General features: G+C 31.0%; 1 long non-coding RNA gene across 1 annotated transcript; it reads left to right on the top strand.

Moving 5' to 3' along the window:
- The first annotated feature begins 4998 nt into the window (after positions 1 to 4998).
- Positions 4999 to 5470, top strand: LOC139094201 (uncharacterized). Its single transcript, XR_011544756.1, has 2 exons — positions 4999 to 5194; positions 5259 to 5470. It is a non-coding gene; the product is annotated as an uncharacterized lncRNA (long non-coding RNA).
- The last annotated feature ends 723 nt before the right edge of the window (positions 5471 to 6193 follow it).

The raw sequence follows: 6193 nt of genomic DNA, 5'->3' as shown, positions 1-6193 counted from the left end.
GTTTAATTAAATGTGAAAAAAGATATAAATTTGTATGTATAGATGTGCTCACTTGTCGGTTCGGTTGGTCTTGTTCCATTGAAAATCAATGAAATAATCGTAAAAATTTTATGGTTTTGGAATGGAATTGACACATTTGGGGAGTTTGTACAAATTCTCAGTCCGCACATTGAGCATTGTATGGAGTTGAAGGTTTAAGTGGGAATTTGGTCAAACTCCATAATATCCCTCGGTAGCTCAGTTGGTAAGACAACTTGATAAAGAATCTAGAGGGCGTGGGTTCGAGTCACATTCAGAGAATCGCCTATTATTAACGTCTAAGTAAGGATTGTGCCATACTCCATTATAACCCTCCGGTGGCTCAGTAGATATGAGCACTTGACATGCAATTTAGAGGGCGTCGGTTCGAGTCCCATTCAGAGAATCGACTTTTATTAACGTTTAAGTGATCATTTTGTCAAACTCCATAACAACCCTCCGGTAGCTCAGGTGGTAAGAGCTCTTGACAAGATTCTATGTATAGGGCGTGGGTTCGAGTCCTACTCAAAGAAAGCGTGGGTACAAGTCCCAATCGAAGATGGCATAAGTTCAAGTCCTACTCGAAGAACTATCTTTCAATCTCTAGAACCTTACTCATTGTAAGGTTTCCAAACATAAACCCATTGTGTTATTAAGTCATTAACACTTTAATTCCACGAAAATAAAAAAGAGCAATGAACACAATATAATGAAAAAAATTATTTTCGGTAGTTTCTGACGAGATCCGTCTACAACACGTGTTTTTCTGACTCAATATATTAATCCATACAATTTCTGCTGTTCATAAAAAACATCTGACGCAACTAAAATTTATTTTAAGTATATTCACAAATAAATTAAGCATAAAATTTAGGTATCGATGTTTGAAAAAAAGCAGGAAATCTTCTTTAAAGCCTCAATTGAATTTAACTCAGCCGTAATCGTAAAGAAGCTTATTTTTTTGGCATTACGTGAGATATCATTAGTGGAATTATTTCAAAAATAAATCACGTTTTCTAAGACATGAAACGTGCAGTTTTTCTAGTATAAAAATAATAAAATCATTTGAATTTTTAACTGAGATAAAATTTACATCGCACAAGCGCATCTCATTGTCATTTAAAGATGCAACAGAAGCTTTTTAAATTTCCGTCTGTTATTTTACATTTCTCGAATTTCATATTTAAATAATTTGCCTGCTTCATCCGGAAGCCTTAGAATAACAAAGAAATGTCTGTTGCAAAAGGTGTGAGGTGATTGGAGTTGCACATGTCTGATTTAGTTCTGGTTTTTGATGTGTTGTAAGGTTGAATTTTGAATTTATAAAAATTCGAAAAGAATTTGAAATTTAAAAAATTGAAAAGAATTTTTGAATTGAAATTTGAAAAGAATTTTTGAATTAAAATTTAAAATCAAAATTTGAAAAGAATTTTTGAATTAAAATTTGAAATCAAAATTTGAAAAGAATTTTTGAATTAAAATTTGAAATCAACTTTTGAATTGAAATTTGAAATCAAAAATTTGAAATGAAATTTTCCGTTAAAATTCAAATTAAAAAATCCCAAATAATCTCAAAATTGCCCAATCATTTCCAATGGAAATTTCCACAACAACCTGAAAAGTTCCTTCATTTCATCAGCCCCTTTCCTCACGTAATATTCCCACTTTAAATTCCAAAAAAAGATGCCAATCTGATTTGCTGACTTTCATCACGATGACAACAAATAATCTCCATAATGTACTCAAAAGTCATTCACAAGCAGATAACAACAGACAGTACAATTCATTTTCATGTAAACAAATTTAATTGTTTACATTTTATTCAACATAAAATTTAAAAATTTTATTCACCTTAATCATCAATTTCTTGATGTGTCAACAAGACCCGACAACTCACATGACATAACTGAAGGTAAGAACATTAATCATTCAGCATATAAAACAGTTAGCTTATTGTCAACCCACATTTTTTTTATTTTATATATTTTGAATTCATTAAAGTTGAACAGAAAAAATCGTGGCCCACAATTTAATGACCCCAATACTGTCTCTTATTTTTTCGTGTGTATTACAATTGCATGTTTAATTTATCAGCGTTAAAATTGACTTTTTGAGTTGTTTAATGTTGTGAAATTTTACACTTTTTTTGATAATTGCCGCGAAGTTTAACGCTTAGAAGTTCTTTGTTGAGTTTACGTCAAGTTTTTTGGTGTTTTTTGAAGAATTTTTTAGTTCTGTTGAGATATTTCAAAATAAATTAGACAAATTGAGATGAATTTTGATTTTAGGGGGTCATCTTACTCACTGTTCGGATCAATTATGATTCAGTGCTTTTCTTAGATGACGCTTAAAGCTGATTCTATCGCTGTCTATCATCTACCAATTACATTTACTAGATGCAATACTTTTTTGAAGCCTGTAAACCCATCTAGTTCCTCAAGTTGAGCCCCACCACTCTCTTATATGGATATTCATGACAATTGTCCCAAAATGTCCCATCTAACCCTCTGGATCGACTTTAATCCGAGTGGACCTAGTTAATATTAGCTTCAGACTTGCAAATCAGGCCCCTGTAACAGACAAAAATCTTCAAATCCTTTATAATTTGTTTGGTTTTGCAAAAAAAATTCATACAAATTATCAAGAATTTGTACAGTTTTAACCTGTCACGGGCGCCTGTTTTGCAACTCTGATTAGCTTATTAGTTATGCTATGTTAAATATAAAGCTACAGATTGACAAATCGCTGTCTGTTCCACTCTGAAAATTCGAACAAATAAGGAGTATGCTTATGGGTATGCTTACAAAATTGAGCATACTGCCATGCTAAGATACTCACCACTATTCTACCGAGGAATCAAAATTGAGTACATGCTCCATTGAATTGATTGAGTATACTCATAGGCACACCCAATAGGCCAGCAATAGAGTCAGATGGAAGGCATTTTGTGATAACCTAGGCTCCAAGTCGAAACATGGTTCCAGTAAGTAAGTAAGTAAGTAGACAAGTAGGTATGATTACGCTTATTTAAGTGACTAAAAACATTGACAATTAGAACAACAATCCCCAACTCGTCAAATTTCAAAAATTCCACCTAATTCCTTTCACTAAAAATAATTAAAATTCTACAGTCGTAAGCACAAAAAAATTTTTTGGTGACGATTCAACTTCAAATTGACAAAAAAAAAAAAAAAATCACGATTCCAATACAATTTTGATAAGAACATGCTTTGTGTAGTATTCTTATCAAAAAAAATAGATAATAAAAAATGTTTTGGACATAAAGCAACAACAAATATTCCCATTCATGTATTTATTGCGATAACAATAACTAAATTTCTAAGAGGAAGTACCTTTTACTTTGGAAATTGCCTAAAAATGGAAACATACGATATATTTCGGGTTTGATAAGACTTGACTTTTTATCAAAATATGTTTTTTTTTTACTTCTTATTTCCCTTTTGCAGTAAAAGTCATTGATATCAACTGCTGACATGGAGCGCTCAGTAGACATTATGTCATTCACATTGTAAGGAGTTCGATCGAGTAAAACGTTAGAGTTGTCTTTGGTTATCTAGCTGTATGAGTGAAATTTTTTAAAACGTCATAAAGCTAGCTTACCGAAGTTAATGACTGACGTTATGAACAACAAAGTCAACTGTGCATACACAATAGTTTTATTTATCTTATTATTAATATGAATAAATTATGAAATTTTAATGAAAAAAATTTAAATTTGTTTTAATTTGATTGATTTTAGATTTTTTGGGAACATTTGTAAGTTATGTACATTTAAAGAGTATTTTATTTTATCTAAATTTTGAGACATTTTCCAGGAAAAAATTTCAATTTTGGCTTTTTCAGGATTATTTTCTTCAATTTTTGCTGTAATTCTTAACTAAAGTTGTTGTAAATGAACCAATGTAGGCCAAAAGAAGGAACCGTTCACTTATTACGTTACGATTACTTACTTATTTTGCTGACCGTTCAGATCAAATTCGACAAATTGCCTCTCTTAGTTTGCGTTTGAAGCTGGCTCTATTGCTGGCAATCGCTTACCAATTACAGATGCCAAGCGCATTAAATAATCGCAGATTTGCCTTGATAGGGCCAAAGACAACTAACATTTTGAGATCTTAATCTCTAAATTTTATACTTTTCAAAAGAATTGGCTTGAAAACACCCATATTTGGTCACAAATTTCAAAATCCAAGCTTCCAACGTGGTCAAAATAAAGCATAAAACGTATACGCATTCTTATGCCATTTTTAAATTTTTTAAAAAAATTACTTTTTAACGAAAAAATAATCAATAACTTTCAGAAGTTGCTAACATGTTGTGGGGTCTACTCTTAACTATCCCTACTTATGGTGTAATTAGTTTTACAATATTATTAATAAAGTATATTACTTTTAAGATCTGAAGAAAGTAACCCAGTTCCTATTAGAAATTGGAATACAACCATGTTCCTATGTGGAGCTTAGGTTACAACAGAAGACTTTTTATCTGACTCTGTTGCTGACTCTTTCACCAAGTTTGTACAAATTCTTTGTCCGCACGTTGCCAAATTATTTTGCCAAATGTTGCAAAACCGCCTGAAAAGCCAACGTTAAAATTAACGAATTTTAAAAGCCATATAGCTTCTATTAACTCTTTTAAAAAGGTTGAATATCTCTTAGTAAAGTCAAGAATATTTTTTTTTCAAGAAAAAGCTTTAAAAAAGTTTGAAAAAAAGCCTTTTGAATTTTTAAAATACGTTATGTAAAGTTGAATTTATTACTTTGTAAACATTAAGTCGCAGTCACAATTATTTTTCTACAATTTTCTCAATTTAGAGCATTACTTTATGACAGAATATATAATTTAGTTCCATAAAATTCCATATTTTAATACTATATAATAAGATAAATTTAAAAAAATTCAAAAAAATTCGTTAATAACTTTGAAAAAATTTGAAACTTTTCTGTTTATAATGTGAAGACGACTGAATAAAAAAAAAAACAAATAAAATCCATATAAACATTCAAAAACAACTTCATAAACTCACTTATTGTCATTGCATATAAAAGTCAAGAATAATTAAAATTTAAGTCATTCAATTCAACTTCAATTAAGATGTCGGATCCAAGTAGCAAAGAGTCAGTAACAAAAACCGCAATGGTTTACGTCTGTTCAGGTAAATTGCCGCAAAAATTCCAAATTTTCATTACATTTTAATAAATTTAACATTTATCTTCTAGAATGTCACAATGAGAATGAAATGAAGTCCAGAGATCCAATCAGATGTCGAGAATGTGGTCATCGTATCATGTACAAGAAGCGTACAAAACGTCTGGTTGTGTTTGATGCTCGATAGATTAGCCATTAAGTCATTAAATGTTTTAAGGATCTAAAAAAGCCAAATTTATTATTTTAAAAAGTAATTGAATAAATAATATGATTGATAATGTAATTTATGTGCTGTGAACTTTAATGGGCATCCTAACAGGCATGAAGATCGTTTGCGTTGAGTCTTCATTGTCATTCAAGTCTTGTTTACCTTTAACTCCTTTTTTTGTGCAAGTCAACTTTGGAAATGGTCGTTTGTAAGCCATACCATCTCAAGCCTGATTGAAGAGCTGCCATCCTTCAGACAAGGTGGTTTGGCCTTTTTTTGCTTATCCTGGCACATAGCTCGGTCGTCAGCGGCTTCTCCAATTCCTAACAGTCAATGACCATACTCACCCAAATGAGCATGCTCCTTTATGGACCATACCACCTACTGGATTTATGGTCTGCTGGACATGCTCTTTTATTATCTGTCCTCAAAAATATCACCAATTATCTCAAATAAATCCACAAACTTAATATCAACTCATGAAAAACAATCCACAAACCCCAAAGTCCTTAACTACCTAATTCATTTATAACAAAAATAGCAAAAAGGACCGGTTTAATTAATTTAATTAATTTTCATCAATTAATTGATTTTCCTTTAATCACAATTTTGATTTTGTTTCTTTTATTTGACGTACCCTCGTCGATAAGGCATGAAAATAAAAAATGATGAAAAGAAAAGTTCACTAAAATTTTTGACATGTTTTGGTGCTGATGATGATGGGATTGTTAAAGGATGTCTGCTTGACCATTTATTTGTAAGTTAATGTAGCTGGGAATTCAGTCAATATTAAGCAGA

This window comes from Chironomus tepperi, unplaced genomic scaffold (genome assembly GCF_022539635.2).
Source record: "Chironomus tepperi strain 1889 unplaced genomic scaffold, CSIRO-AGI_Ctep_v1 contig_351, whole genome shotgun sequence".
In the NCBI taxonomy this organism is placed as follows: Eukaryota; Metazoa; Arthropoda; class Insecta; order Diptera; family Chironomidae; genus Chironomus; species Chironomus tepperi.
The sequence above is the reverse complement of the archived record's forward strand: the minus strand, read 5'-3'. Positions and strand labels throughout refer to the sequence as shown.